This window comes from Eubalaena glacialis, chromosome 6 (assembly GCF_028564815.1).
Source record: "Eubalaena glacialis isolate mEubGla1 chromosome 6, mEubGla1.1.hap2.+ XY, whole genome shotgun sequence".
NCBI lineage: Eukaryota > Metazoa > Chordata > Mammalia > Artiodactyla > Balaenidae > Eubalaena > Eubalaena glacialis.
The window spans coordinates 6,805,569-6,821,416 of NC_083721.1; the positions used below are offsets into that span (position 1 = coordinate 6,805,569).

The window sequence follows — 15,848 nt, forward strand, 5'->3', positions numbered from 1 at the left end:
TCAACGTTAATAACCTCGGCTTTGAGAGTGGGCTTAGTATGTGCTTTTGTCTTTTACGCAATTCTCTCTCTCCCTTCTCCTCTCCTCCCCCCCACCCCTCCTCCTCTCTCTGTGTGGTATATTTGGGGGAATGGGAGAGAGTAGCAAGGGCGAGCCACAGATGACATTGTTTCAAATATTGTGGTTTTTCTGAACTCATTTTTTCTGTTCTCAACAGTGGTAACGGATTGTTGAAATCATGTTCTACTATGAAAGTACAGTTCTTAATTCATAAAGCAAGCTCCTTTGTCAGTTAGCACACATTATATTACTTTCAGCATTGTTCTATATTATTAGAGTATTCAGTACAAGTGATGACGTTGAAGGAACTTTGCTAGGGTAATGTATTACAAAGCAGAGTCATTGCCGTGGACTGCGGACCTCATTGGTCAGGTTGAGAATCTATTCACTTTAAAGCACTCCCCTAAACCACAAAGGCTCTCTGTGGTGAGTTTGGGACATGAGTGGCTAAGAGGAAGATTTCTAAATACAGTGAGGTTTCTTGGATCTGGAATCTTTGGAGAATAGTTCTGAAGAATAGGAACCGAAATATGCACTTGATAGTTTAGTGGGGAGGCAGGTTGAATATTTTTTAAGATCACGTGAATGGCAATACTGTGACTTCTGCGATACTAGCGAGCAATTCAAAGGAGTCAAACAATTCTGCCAATTTTGATTCTAGCACAGGTTGTGAAAACTAACATAACCCTATTACTAAATATGAACTTTTTGATATGCATTCTGCTTTTTTGTACAGCATCCTCAGAAAGAAAAGGATTGCATGCTTCTCAGAAACTTAATCTGTTTTCGATATTTATTTTTATTGGTATCTTCTCCTGGCCACCTATGGAGAGATGGGCTTGCATCCCATCTACCATGGTGTGCCTGTTTGTTCAAGAAATTTCCTAGGAATGCATTTGTAGTTTGTGAAGGTCGTCCACTTAAAAGAGAGGTACTTCCTTGCAGAGTGTGGAATGGTAGATTTTCGTATCAATGATTTCATTTTGGCATCTCTAGGGTTAAAGAACCTCTTGGAATCTATAGGTCCTGGAGAAGGCGGTTTCTAAACTCAGCTGCTTAGACCCATCCTATTTTTTCCCCAGCAAACAGGAAATGGAGCCCTGAAGGGCTTTTCTTTTTTTTTTTTTCTTTAAACTGGAAATTGTGTGGAGAGGGGGCATACTGGTGATGCCCACTTACAACCCTGAGCCTGACCCAGACTTGGGGGTCTCTGTGTGTTTTTTCTTCCCTCTCTTTTTTTTTCCTATTATTTTGGCAGACTTTTTGGAATGTCTGGGAGCTAAGGGCTTTGCTTCATGGAGCAGAATTCTGAAGCAAGAAAAAGAGAAAGTTATAGACTAAACCACAGAAATGTAAACACGTCTGCAGCTAAAATAACTCCACTTTCATTGAAAACACTCCTCCTTCACAATCAGACTTCTGTGTGCTATGGTCAATAAAACTGCATGTTAATAGCAACCAATTAATAGATTATGTTGCCCGGCCTTAAAAGTTGAGGAAGTTTTAATTATTATTTTTCAAATTAAAGGAGTGCTTATTCCCTCCCTTCCCTTGGGGTGGCGGGCGGTGGGGGGGGCTTAGTTTTCTTTCTGGCTGTTTGCTGAAATTCTTGGCTGTTAAAGTTTGGAGAGGGAGGGACACGAGTAGTTTTCACTTGGTCGGAAAGGGGAGAGTCTGCAAGAGGACGCTCTAGGATGGGTTCCTAGCGATCAGGCAGGGACGGTCGGGACGGTCCCCGCGGGACATGAGTGAAGAGAAGCAGCAGTCAGGTAAGCGCAATTTTGATGTCAGAAATCACTTATAAACTAAAACATATGGAGGGTCTTCGCAGGGCCCCCGGGCCGATGAGCCAAACCTCGCGGCTCCCCCTTTTGGAGGCCGTATCTTGCAGACACCGTTCTCAGGAGGGCCGCTGTCACCGCGTCTGTCCATCAGACCAGGGTGTCTCCTGGACATCTTGGCATCCTGGCGACCGCGTCCCGCTTCTCCTCAGCCTCCTCCATCGGGTCCCAACGCTCTCGGGACGCGCGGGTAGTGACTCCAGGTCTTACTAAAGCCGGTGGCACGTGGCACCGCGTCTCTTCATTAAGCTGAGGGCGACGTCGTCTTAATTCTGATCAGCATCCCAGGCAGTCGATGGTCACTTTAAACTTCTCCCGAAACAACCAGTTTTAACTTTTATTATTTGTAATATGTGTAACGGCCGAGGTTGGGTAAAAAGTTACTTCTCACTAAGTTCCGAGGAGCAAGCACCTCCGCGGCGTCCCCCACCTCCCGGGCCCTCCCCTCCCCTCCCCTCGCCTGGTCTCCGGTCCTCGCTCCTCTCCCCTCCCGGCTTTCTCTCCCGCCGCCGCCGGGGCCTGGACGCTGGCTCCCTCCGTCCCAGGCTCCGCTCCTCCTCCTTCTCCTCCTCCTCTTCCTCCTCCGAGCCGCCAGCTGCCTCCTAGAGCCAAACAGGGTCCAGACCTGCCCGCGCCGCCCGCGCTCCCCGGCCCGAGGGCGCGCTCACGGCCACGCGCGCCCGCATACCCACGCGCACTTGGACGCGCGCGCGCGCACCCGCACCCACGCGCCCCGGGACACTCACGCCCCCGCGCCCCGCCCCGCCCCCGGCCGGCGTGCACTCCCGGATCTCGAGCAGTGCGTCGGGGCGGCAGCCCTGCTCGGCGATTGGCGGGAGCCAGAGCCTCCCGGAGGCCGGCGCCCACACCATGGGCTGAGCCCGTCGGCGCCCAGGGACTCAGTGCCGCCCGGCTCGGCGCCCACGGCCAGGCACGCGCGCGGGCACACGCGGGCGCGGACACGCGCGGACCCCCACGTGCGGGACACGCCCTCCCCCGACGGCGGCGCTCGCCTCTCGGTAAGTCCCGCGCCCCGCGCGCTCTGCCCGGCTCCTGCGCTGGAGGCGGCGGCGGGGACGGTGGCAGAGGGGTGACCTCGCTCTTCCGACGGCGCCGGGACAGGTGAGGTGGGGGACGCCGGGAGGGACGGCTCATCGTTGCCCGGGTCCTCGGAAGGCGCGCGCGCCCGGGACGGAGGGAGAGGAGTGGAGACCCCCGCAATAGGCGAGGGCCGGAAAAGCTGACCGCGGGGGCCTCGTCTGGGACACCGAGAAAGAGGTTATTTGTTGTTGTCTGGAATGGAAATAAGGCTTGAATTAAAGCCCACGCTTGGCTGAAAGTCGAGACCAGGTGTGAGCTTGGCTGTCACTGCCGGGTCGGTCCTTCAGTGCGTGGAATCGCCCTCCGACGGCGCTCTCACCGCGCGTTCCTAAACCTGGGCTTAGTCTCTTCTCTGCACTTCTGTCTCTGTCTTTTCACCTTCTGACACCTCAGCCTGCAGCTGTTATGTTTATATGCTTCCCGTTTACCACCTTAATTGGGAAACTTGGCATGTTTAAAAATTATGTATGTATGTATGTATATATATATATCAGCTAGCCTTCTTGGTTTCTACCTGAAATCCAACATCTATGTATCGCTATTATATATTGTATAGAGGTTTTACAGAAGGTACTGCATAAAATTATTTTTAACATTTTAAAGCAGTTAGATGCTATTACCAATAGCAGACTAAACTGCCCAATAAAATGGATAAACCATTTTAATGCCGATGTGAACTTAATACATAGAGTTGTTTATTTATTCGTTGGGGTAATTTCGTTATCTTTCCAAAGAACATATTCATATGTGCCACGGATTTCCCACTGTGCATGTTTCTGGAGCTTCTGTAGTTCAGAAAACTTTCAATGTGATTTAAAAAAATTTTTAGTCTTCCCTTGGTGACATACATAGGGCATAGAGTTTATTTACCATTGAGATTATTTTTGAGTATTTTCAATTCTCTCCAAATAGCTTAGAGCCCTTGACCTGGCCTCAGCTACCCGTCACCTTATCACCAGGAGAACTGTCACATTCCTGCGGTTAACCCTTGCTTTGCTGGCAGCAGCTTGCACTGGCTTCATCAGTGGGAAGACCAGGCAATAGAAGTTACTTAAAAATCCAACCAGATAAATTAACTCACTACGTATCAAATTATGAATGAGCTAATTATACCATTGAAATTACAATTCTAGTGGAAACCGGATGTGCTGTGCAAATTTGTGGCTACTATGCGAAGTTTTCTAATTCTGAAGAAAGGCATTATGAGTTCTACACATATCACAAATACTGTTTGCGGTCTGGTAACCCCAGCTTCGATTTGACTCAATGACTTTTGGAAACACTAAACCAGCAAATAGGTATTATATATTTTTCAGTTATTTAAGAATATATAATTACAGTTATACTTAAAATTTTGGTTTCTTCTCTTTTCTAACACTTTATAATTCCTTCATTTTATTTTTAAATATTTGGGGTAGCATTGTGATATATTATTTTCCATGTATCTATTCTCTCATGATGAGTTCTTGGTGATTTACTCTGATGCGCCTTCTTTAGGTAAATTTTTGAGAATTCTTGTTTACCATTGGATTATGTAATGGGGCTGCATGTATACGTGTTTATAACCATTGCCTCCTCCACTTCTTGTTTTTTTTTTTTTAAAGCAACTTCATTTTTATTTTTTTTTATTTATCTGAATTTTATTTATTTTTTGGCTGTGCTGGGTCTTCATTGCGGTGTGCGGGCTACTCATTGCGGTGGCTTCTCTTTGCGGAGCACGGGCTCTAGGCGCATGGGCTCAGTAGTCGTGGCTCGTGGGCTCTAGAGCGCAGGCTCAGTAGTTGTGGTGCACGGGCTCAGTTGCTCCGCGGCATGTGGGATCTTCCCGGACCAGGGCTCAAACCCATGTTCCCTGCATTGGCAGGCAGATTCTTAACCACTGCGCCACCAGGGAAGTCCCCTGTTTTGTTTTGGTATTAAAGAAAAATCTTGAGTTTCTCATGTCATAAAATCAGCTATTTTATTTGTGGTAAGGGCTGAGATCCCAGTGGAGTGCCGGATATATAAGTAAGAAGTAAAGCCTCTTTGAAAGATGTCAGCCTTGATTTTTAACTTACGTACTATTCTAAAATTTTATATGTTGTGCGTATATGGAATATATCATGCTTTGTAAGTAGGTAATAGGAAATTTTCAACTTTTTTTTCTAAAATTAATATTAGCTCTGGTCTTTCCTTGTTACCTGTCCTTAAACAACAACAACAACAAAAATAACAAAAGGGGGATTCATTTCTTCACAAGACAGGGGAGCTAATGTTCCTAAGATCTTTTGCTATTCCCCAGTGAAAAACCAGAGCAGGTCAGCATCAGTCAGATGATATGGAGGGTGGGGAGACAGTGTTGTGTTGAATAAATGTCGGTGCCACCCACTCTTTCATGGAACTTCATTCAGGAGGTGTCGACAGAGAGACACCCACTTCTAATGAGACTGCTGGAGCCTGGGAAGCAAGAAGTGGTCCAGGTAACTTAGATCAGAAGGAAGTCATTATAAGCAGAATCCCGGCTTTGTGATGCTGCAAGTCAGTCCTCCGTTTAAGCTGGGGGTCGATCTCTCTAAATGCAGGTCTCTTTGTCACCTCCTGGCTTGATCACCCTTTACTTCCTGGACAAGCTTTTCCAGTGAGGAGGAGAATGCCAAAGGGGTTCCATTTTCTTTCTCCAAAGTGTAAGGATACTTGGGCATTCCCAGGGTATATCGTCCTTCAAAACACAGCCTGTGTTTATGATCTGCACCTTGAATTTGAAACTCTTCAAACCTTTCGAGTTGCATTTGTAAGAAAAACAAGCTGACGCAACAGAGGGATTCAAATATTTTGGACACAATTTCAGAAAATTTTGATACGTGGTGGTAGCAGTGTGAGTTTTGGGGGGGACTTTGAAAGTTCCTGCCGTAGTTGGTGACACTCACACAGGAGGTCTCCTAGCTGCTCCTGTATTGTTGATGTCACGATGGCATCTTCCTTGGTACTTGTTTGCACCCTCACTTGGCTTAGGAACAGGTAAATTATCTGTGCATTGTGCATTGTCAGTATACACCTTCTCACATTGATAGATTCAAAGCAGTTGTTCTGTAGATTAAAAAAACGGAAGTCTCCGATGGCTGGCCTGTCATTCGCACCAGTTTTTCAAAATAGCCAGGGGGAAATGTTGCCCTTTTAACTTTTTTACCTTTTATTTTAAACATTTTAGTATTTAGAAGAGAGAGGATTCGGTGCTCTATGTTTGTAACATTGCAGATCTAGTGAAGGTAGTGAAGTGATCTAAAGGCGAGTGATCTAAAATTACTTTGCTAAATTTAAGCGTAAGTAAGATGTAGACACCACCAAGTAATTAAAGGGTGCATCTAAAAATGGAGCACTGGGTCTGAGTTTTAGATTTAAAGTAACTTTTAAGTTCTTCTATTTTGACAGTGGCCTGTCATAATCTGGAAGACCCTGATTGCGTATGAGAAGCAGTAATTTAACAATGAAAGTAAGGGGTTCAGTTACCTTGACTCAGCGCATGGTCAGAAGCAGGAGCAAAGGAAGTTTAGTTCTGTGACTTTTTCCCATTTCAGAATGGCTGTGGGTGAAGCCTAAAATATCCTTAAAGTGTGTACAATAGGCCTTTTGAATTAATTTATCACTTTTGAGAATCACAACCCTAGAGAATTAGACGGGAGATCTGATCTAGAGCAAACTGTTAGCATGTCTAAGGGTTTTGAAAACCTAGATCTGTAGTTAAAACATACCGTCTAATTTTGAACTGTTTTAGTGGGAATGAGATTTTCACACGTTAGTGTCTCATATCGGATTCCTTTTAGTGCTACTATTATTTTAATAATTATTCCCCCAGGAAAACCTACTCTGGGGGAGAAAAACATCCCTGCAACGGATAGGAAGAAAAACATATATTGTAAAAAATAATAAATAAATGAAAAATAAAACCTAAAGAATGGTTAAAAAAAAAAAAGAAAGAAAAGAAAAAAGAAAAACAGGCACGTCTACGGTGATTTTTCAAAAACAGGAAACCCTTACTTTCACTTGATTAAGGGTTTGGCTGAGGTTCCCAAACCCTTCATTTAAAAGTGAAGAAGAGTGTTTGCCCCTTAGTTTGCGTGCAGGGGAGTGAAGGGGCTCAGCTCTGAGCGGTAATGTACTCGTTTGGTCCTATTTCCACTGAGCGATTCTCTGTTCTTGGTGGAGAGATTCGTTTCCTCCGGGAGGGAGTGGAAATGTGGGTTATGGATCCTTGGGGCTTTACGAAAGTAGTTAAGTTGCAAAGTAAAAGAGAGATGCGTGTGCACGTTTTTCGGTGCTCCAGGCAGGGGGGTTTGTGGCACCACCTTGAGGAAGGATTAGTTTGTGAAAAGTCATGAGCAGCATCGCGGAAATGGATTAACTGGTGTTGTGCACCTTTCCGTCTGAACTAAGCTGGACGTCAGGCTCTGTGCTCTTCTGAACAACAGGAGAAACCCAGGATCTTACTATGTCTGTTAGCGACCCGTTCCCTTAATATAATCAATTGATTGGAACAGGCGATGGAAAAGCACTGTTCCCTCCTCTCTGTACTACTGGTGCTTGGAATTTTGCTTGTGTTGGAGAGAATGGAGAGCTCAGGCTTTTGAGTAGAGATTGAAAGAAGCTGTTTTGAGGAGGCTGGCGGGAGGGAGGTGAGCACGGTGGCACCTTGGGACCCCGGGAGTGAACAAGGACGATTTCAGGAGTCTTCCCATGGGACGTACAAAGAACCAAGCTGAATATAAATAATAGCTGAAGTGTGTGCTAGTAAAGTGAAATGTTTGGAAACACACCACGCACACTTGCCATCTCAACATAAAACTTGAAATTAAATATATCAGAAAATCGAGATTTCTTTTTATTGGGAAACAAGACGCCAATTGGCGTCTTAGGGACATTTTAAGAAGATCGCATTTTAAGAAGAATGGAATCTCATTAAAATCATATCCAATCTCACAGAGCTGATGCGGGCCTGCTGCCGGATTTACAAAACTGGGTCTATAATTGCTCAAAATTTAAACGTGCCTTGTGCAAGGCTGGCTCTTTCTGGAGTGCAAGTTACAGTAGCAAGATGACAGAATAAGCAAAAGTGGAGGAAAAAATTTGCTTCTTCAGTATCGAAAAGTACTTTCTAGTCTATTTGACCCTGGCAGGAACATTTACTTCTCTACAGAGCTTTAAAATAGAAATAATGACAATGAAGATCAAATCCAGGGAATACTGCGAGTCTTTTCTGGAGAAGGGGTGTTAGGTCAGCATATTACCAGGATTTAAGTTCTGAAACCCCACCCAAAACCCTGCCATTAAAGCAGAGAAAGAGATTGTTGCTTGCTGCTTGCAGGGTCAAAGGGAGAGGGTTTTACAGCTGAAGTAGTATCAGGTCTGAAGTGGCTTATAATCCTATCTCATGAGAAAATTTGATGGATTTTTGCAGTTTTCTAAGACTTGTAAATATAGATGATTAAACAGAACATCCCTCAAGACCAGTTTCTCCTACGCACTTTATTCCCAAATTGTAAAACTGGAGGTAAGTCCAGAAAAATCGTCCCATAAGTATGTAAAACCCACAGTAAACTACTGGGAGGCAGAAAAGGGGTTATATCTGTTTTAATTTTAAGATCGCATTTGTAACTATGTTTTGCATCCATGTAAGTTTTTCTTTGCAAACGTTAAACATTAAATCATGTTGAATTTTCTTTATTAAATTGAAGCAACCTGGAAACACATTTCTCAATCAAAATTTATTGATCACCTATTAAATGAGAGCACTGTCCTGAAAGAGAGATGGGAATGTGGATCACATAGGACGCTGGACATATCTAGAGATGAGAAAAGCAACTGCAAATGTAATGGAGAAGCCAGAACATTTCAGAGCTTGCCTGTCTGCCTGTTTGATTCCAGCCATTAGTGACCTGCCTCAATTATTCTTTGCTCAACTAGTTGTATTGACAACATGTAAACAAAACTATAGCCCCTTCCACTCCAAATAGCTAATAGCATTCACTCTGAACGCAACGTCCTTGGGGTAAATATCCACAGGTGGAAATTCATGCAGGAGAACGCAGGGAGTGCCGAGCAGGGAGAGACCTGTCTGAGGTCAGATTTGACCCAGGCTTGGAAGGTTCAGGACTCCAGCAGAGGAGGGGCATTCTGAGTCACAGAGAGGCAAGCGCCAGGAAGAGACTAGAAGGGCAAGCTGACCTTTCAGTGCAAGGCACTGTGGGGAAGCCTCGGGTCAGGCCTTCAGGAGCTGAAATCTAGAAAGGGAGTGAGTGTACATGCTACCGAATCTAGAAGGGGGATGAAAGCACAGGCCATGGGATCTAGAAAGGGGATGAACACACAGGCCATGGGATCTAGAAAGGGAGTGAGCGCACAGGCCATGGGTTCTAGAAAGGGGATGAACACACAGGCCATGGGATCTAGAAAGGGAGTGAATGCACAGGCCATGGGTTCTAGAAAGGGGATGAACACACAGGCCATGGGATCTAGAAGGGGGATGAACATACAGGCCATGGGATCTAGAAAGGGGATGAACACACAGGCCATGGGTTCTAGAAAGGGGGTGAATGCTCAGGCCAGCGAAAATGGCACATTCATCAGTGCCACCTGCTTGAACCAGGCCGGTGTGGCAGTGAGCCAGGGTCCTAGGCTGTGCAGTGATGGAGGGAGTGGTCCCTAGCGGGCTCTGATGTGCTGCATTCGGGGCCATGACAGAGACCATCCCCATGCCTGCTGTAGGTCAGCTGTTGGGCAAGCTTGTTAACTTATCACACAGGCCCTTCTCTCTTCAAGACTTTGGGTCGACTCAGCATCAGGAGTAGTTGTCTGAGTTGGATGTCATTCATCCAGCTTGGACGTGTGCGTGTGCCCCAGATCCGGCACGGGTGCAGGATCCTGTGACCTGCTTGGTGCGCTACCGCGTTCTTTGCTCCTCTTCCCGTTCTTCCCCTTGTTTCCCTTTAGCCTCATCTCTATTGTTTAATTTGCATCTACTTTGGAATTTTTAAAAAACCTTGTTATATCACCTGTATCCTTGTGGATCACTTTAAATCCTTTCACGGAACAAGATAGAGTGCAAATAAAATAGTCCACCTCCTAAGAATCATACAATCAAAAAGGGATCTAGACCGTGCCAGAGGGAGACCAAAAAATGCTTCCCGAAGGTTGGTGCATTGGGCCTCCACCATGGCGTATCCTGGCTCTAGATAGGCAGGGAAGGGGGTGGGAGGGCAGCCGCAGGCAGCCGCGTGGCGGAGTCAGACACTGCGGTGCTCGGAGTGTGGGAAGTGCCCCCTGGGAGCTGGGGGACACAGCACAGGAACTGCCCAACCCCTGGTGTTGGAAGGACCAAGCTAGACCCCAAGTGTGAAGTTAAAAGGCAGGGAATAAAGTAATCTTGCAAAGGGGAAGCGAGATGTGATGTTTAGAGCGTGGTCACTGACCGTGACTCCACCAGGCGGTGCAGACATGGGATCCCTGTTGCCCCAGGGCATCCTCACCACGGCTCTGTGAAGGTGGTGCTTTATTGCCCCATTTTCCAGAGTAGCAAAGTGAGGCTTGGGAGGGCTGAGTGATGTGCCCAGAGTTACACAGATAGTCAGAGCCAGAGCAGAGTCAGAACCCAGCTGGGGGTCGGCTCTGCATCCCCACTGCTACAGGGAGTTCTCTTGGTCAGCACAGAGGGTCCACTTACGGAAGTGACAAGAAGGGGGCAGGGTGACATGGAGGCAGGGTGGGTGGAAGGTCAGAGCAGCGCTGGGCAGGGGATATAGAATGTGAGTCTCACGTGTAGTTTTAAAAAGGAAAAAGAAACATGAAATTAATAATTAACTATTATTAAATTATTATTAAAAATTAATAATCTATTTTATGTAATACATGTCCAAAATATTATCACTTCAAGTGTCATCTATATAAAAATATTGATGAGCTCTTACATTTTCTTCTGTATTAAATCTTCAAAATCAAGTGTGTGGGTTACATGGAGCACATCTCAATTTGGACTGGCCACATTTCATGTGCTCAGTGGCCACATTTCATGTGCTCAGTAGCCACATGTGGCTCTTGTATTGGACAGTGCAGGTCGAGACTATTTAGCATAGGCGTTCAGATTTCGTATAATTAGTAGTTGTGAAGTCTACTATATAACTTGATCACAGTAATAGAATTTTTGTGACTTCGTGTCCCCCTTGGCAATATCGCCCAATATATCACGTTGGAGCCAGAAATGATAGCAATAAAAAAGTGAATGCTAACATGGTATGTTCAGTATCAAACCTGCAGTTTTCAGATTGGAGGGATCACGTATGTATGATTTCCTGTTGACTCACTTCATACTTTTAAGAGGCAAAACCAAATATCTACTTTCAGACTGAAACTTCATATGCCTGATGACAAATAGTGCTGCTTTTGTTGGAATCATGCTCTGACAACTTCTCATATAAACATCTTATTTGAGTATTCCCTGTTTAAGGGTAATCCCGGCAGGATGACATATTTCTTATTTTGCCCGTGGATAGTATCTTGAGGATAATACAGTTTATCATTTTGAGGAATAGCGTTCTTGAGGTGCTAGAATCCCAGAGAAAAAAAGGATAGCCGTCAGATGGATTGTTACAGAATTAACTTCTCAGAGGACACGTTCGCACAATTTGGTGATGGCAGATTGCATCTAACGCGGGCCTTTCCCTCTCCTGTAACGCTGAAGTTCATGGCCAAGTCAGTCGCATGCTGCTCATTATTGCCGGTGTACTATGTGTAATGTGTCATTGAATAACTTAGCCCTTTTACCGTATGCATGTTTTAGAGCTGATTTAATTTAATTTTTATGCAAGGTAAAAAACCTTCCGTATAGATTCTTACTCATTCACCTTCCCCTGAATAAGAAGTTTGTGTTCAGTTCAGGGCCCAGTCTGCAGCGAACTCCTTGTCTGCACGTTTTTCTAGATAGTTTGTGTTCATTACCACCCGTGCAGGAGGGAATTTAACTCCCTTGTTCTGGTTTATTTTTGCTGGTGGGCAGTGTTTACTGTAAACGAAACAAAAGTGTGTTAAATAAGATATGTGTGCCTTTTCTCAACTCGAATTTGCTGTGCAGAATCTAACACCTAATTCAGGGCAGTTATTGGCATCCAAACACAGAGAGAAAGGATTTTGCGATTTATTAAAAAAACCCAGAGAACTCAGAACTAACAAATGTGGCTTTGTGTGCTGGTCTATACGTTCCGCATGTCTCATTGTCGGGATGCTTCATTTTAGGTCAGCAAGGAATAAACCAAAAAGCGAGAGGGTTTGTGCGGTGTATGTTTTTGCTGCTTTCAAACACAGGCAACACGTTAAATCTTGTAACTCCGTCCTGGTTCGTTCAACATGGAGCATCGGCCGCCAGGTGAGATCCTGTCAACGTAACTGCAATTCTGTTCCGAGACCTACTGCATGTCCGCTCGATGCCGTACGCCGCGTTCAATGCATCACTTTCCCACGGGAGTACAAATTTAATTTAAAGTCTAAATTATATTTGAGAAGTCTGCAGCACATTAAGCCTTCTTAAATAATTCACTCGGGGTTATGTTCAGTGAACATGCGTAAATATGAGAACGTGCGAGGCAAGTGGTCTAAACAGAGCGAATATGAGACCACACTGATGCGAGCCACATGTGCTTAAAATCTTGGAGGAAAAACCGTGTCAGCACTGGCACCCAGAGCCTTCGACTGGCCTCGTGGCTCGGCAGGGAAAAGTTGAGGTCCAGTTGCTTCTGTGTGGGGTCCTTGCAAGTTGCCACATCCTCAAACAAGACCTTGGAGGCAAATTGCTCAACGGCTCTGACAGCTCGTGGCTGCAGCTCTGGGCTGGGGCACAGAGAAGGTGACAGGGACCCAGCGGGGCTGCCTGCCCTGTCCCCACATGGATTCCCCACCAGCTTCTCTGGTTGGATGTTTGTGGGTGTGAAATGGCTAAAATGTGCTCTTGGGAACTGCTGTATTTAGGTAAACTTGGATTAAGAATGTCAACTGTGGAGTGTTTTCTTTCCCCCCTTTGGGATGAACAGCTTTCATATGCTGTAGGGATGTGTGGGCGGATTCAGTGACAGGACCAGTAACACCCAGTAGAGTCACCTTGTTAAAGGCGTTGCTAAGCATTTCCCTGTCCCTGTGGTCTCTAAACTCACTGATCCGCCTCTCTGCAGCCAGATCCCCTGTCTCTCCTGCACGGGTCTTATTTCCTTAAGTGTCTGGATAGCACGGTTTTGAAGGTCAGTGTCAGCAAAGTGTGACCTGCAGTGGACACGCACAGGGGCTAAAAGAAACAAGACAGGGAGTCTAATGAAATCAGGCTGCAGATGTGAAGCGATTTTGGAATATCCTGCCCCTGGTTTCTGTCCTGTGTCTGGTTTTCATGGAAATTTGTGTCTGGGAATGAGGGGGAATCGGAGTGGATTTGCTGGAGGCAGGTGACTGCGTTCTTTGGCCCCGGCTGTCAGGACTCTGGTCCAGGCACTTCCGAAGAGGGGAGGGAGTCAGAGGCCTTAGGAGATTCAACGAGCACCATGCAATCTTTATCAGACAGGGAGGATTTTCGCAGACTTCCTGATATTTGAAAATTATTCATAAGTCTGCCCTAGTCTGGGAGTTTTAGCACCAAAAACATACCCCACTTACTGTCCATAAATTACACTTTGAGGTCATCACAGAGTTACTTCTGTATTCTGTGATGCTGGCTTACGTAACTTCTGAGATTATGAGTCAAAATGACTCCGTTTCTCTCTCCAGCAAGGGCACAGGCAGCGCAGGTCAGGAAAACATGTAGCATCGTGGACGGCCCTGTTGGAAATATAGGCTATCTCTCCAAAGGGCTGGGAATGAGTTCTGGCTTAACTCAGATGAAAGGAGATACAAAAAGTGGAAATGAGGATGAGAATCAGTTACGTTGGCACTGGCAAAGGAAGCAAGATAAAACACCGTTTTTTAGTCTTCGCTCCAAGCAAGTAAAAAAAAGAATTGCACGTCATGTATTTGAGAAAGATAAACGCGTGCTTCCTTTCTGGAATAAGTAAGGTTCTTAATAGACTAAGGCAAGGCAAAGATTGTTTGCTGCGTTGGATATTTAATATGGAATGAGAAGATATTCTGAGAGATCTTTAGTTTGTAGACATTAAAAAAAAAATAGGTCATTGTTTTCAAATAAGTACAAGCATCTGCTTCATTTGCATCAGCGTATTAGCTCTTTCTTTCCTTTTCTAGTTTTTGTTTTTTTCTTTGGTTTTGTTTCTTGCGCTCAGTGCCCATTGGCTTCTAAAACAAGAGGAGACATGTATGTGAATTGTTGGTGAAAGAGTATCTCAGTGTAACATAACTCTTCCAATTCCCAGTTTACAAAGAAATAATTATGGGCACATCGTAAACAGACTGGAGTAAATGCAAACAGGATTTCTTTATCACTGAAGCACCGGTGCTAAACATATCAAGAAGTCATAATATTTTGTGATGTAGTTACCCTCAGGCTTACATTATTTTTCAACCTTTTTTCATAACCAATCCCCTAAGGAGTCTTTCCAGACATTTTTTCCCCTAATCACCCCTCTCCCACATGAAAATTTAATACAGTTACACAGCATATCGGTTTAGGAATCTTACATTATACATATACATGTATATCTACATTTAGGTGTATCTATGCTTTATACATAAAAGAGTGAGACATTTTTTCCTCCTCCAAGAACAGATTTTAGCCTCCTTGGGAATGCATGGCTTAACTTCGAGAGATGCTGATTGTTTAGAGAAAAGATGGCCGATGCCAGTCCCTGATCTTAGAAAGGATTGACAGAGGGGGGGAAATCCAAAGGGACTCAGGACATTATGCTGGGGAATTACGTTCTCCCTTGTATCCAGAGTGGCCTGAAAACGGACAGTATTAAAGCAAGGGCAATTTTTTTAAATTTTATTTTTTTATTGAAGTATAGTTGATTTACAGTGTTGGGTTAATTTCAAGCAAAGGAAGTTGATAGCTCCTTGTGTATTTCTCAAAAGGCTCCATTGACCATGCATTTCTGCTGACCACACACACTCTCCACACGAGAACAGGTGATGGGGTGCTTATCAGACTTAGGGTATACACGATCAGCAAGTCTTCAGAAACACCCAAGTTGCAAAAACAAGTCCCCAGGAGGCCAGGGCACCCTTGCGTGTCAGTGACCAGAAAGGCCACCTTTACTTGCCCATCTGGGCAGGAGCAGCCCTCCTCTGCTTCTGCAGACAGCACTTCCCCATAGTCTCGGATGTAGAAATACAGGTTGTGTGGCCGATTGGATGCAGCTGGATCCCTTTGGCGCTGATGTTTCCCCTCCAGTAAAAATGGAAATATATTAAACAATAAACAGCCCCCCCAAAACACGCCAAGTTGAAACCAAAAATCAATCAGCAGAGAAAAACATTTGGGCCAGTGTCAAGAGAAACAAAACCAAGCCAGCACAAATTTTTATGAAAATGATCTCGGAATAGTATTTCCATGAACAGGCAGCTGACTCAGAGGCGGAGGGTGAGTGTTCTGAGCAGAGTCTGAGCAGCCTGCCCACGGCCGGAGCTGACGGGACACTTACTAGAAGGGACCCTGTGATACCGAAAATAGGAAACACTGGATGAGGGAAGAAACCAGATTCTTAGGAAGGGAGAGACGTGCGAGCTGTGAAACCAGCGCGGTTTGGTAAGAAGCTCACATTGTATTTGAGTTTCCCCTCCTCACCAGCAGTCCTGCCAAATCCTCTGGTTCTCAGAGCCAGTAAGAGTATCCAGCGTCCCTTTTTTTCTAGAATAATCCAATGATAAATAACATTACTGTGAGTGCAGAAC

At 45.1% G+C, this 15,848-nt stretch overlaps 1 protein-coding gene across 5 annotated transcripts in view; it reads left to right on the forward strand.

Annotated features, from left to right (window-relative positions):
• Nucleotides 1-1,763: 1,763 nt before the first annotated feature.
• The window catches only part of ERG (ETS transcription factor ERG), a 276,081-nt gene continuing 261,996 nt past the window's right edge, over nucleotides 1,764-15,848 (forward strand). For 3 of the 5 annotated variants that reach the window (XM_061193909.1, XM_061193916.1, XM_061193914.1), the window contains exon 1: nucleotides 2,959-3,023. The gene's annotated coding sequence lies outside the window, so the exon portion shown is untranslated. Of the gene's footprint in view, nucleotides 1,830-2,825; nucleotides 2,921-2,958; nucleotides 3,024-15,848 lie in introns of those variants that run through there. The other 2 variants (XM_061193910.1, XM_061193911.1) reach the window with 2 other exon arrangements.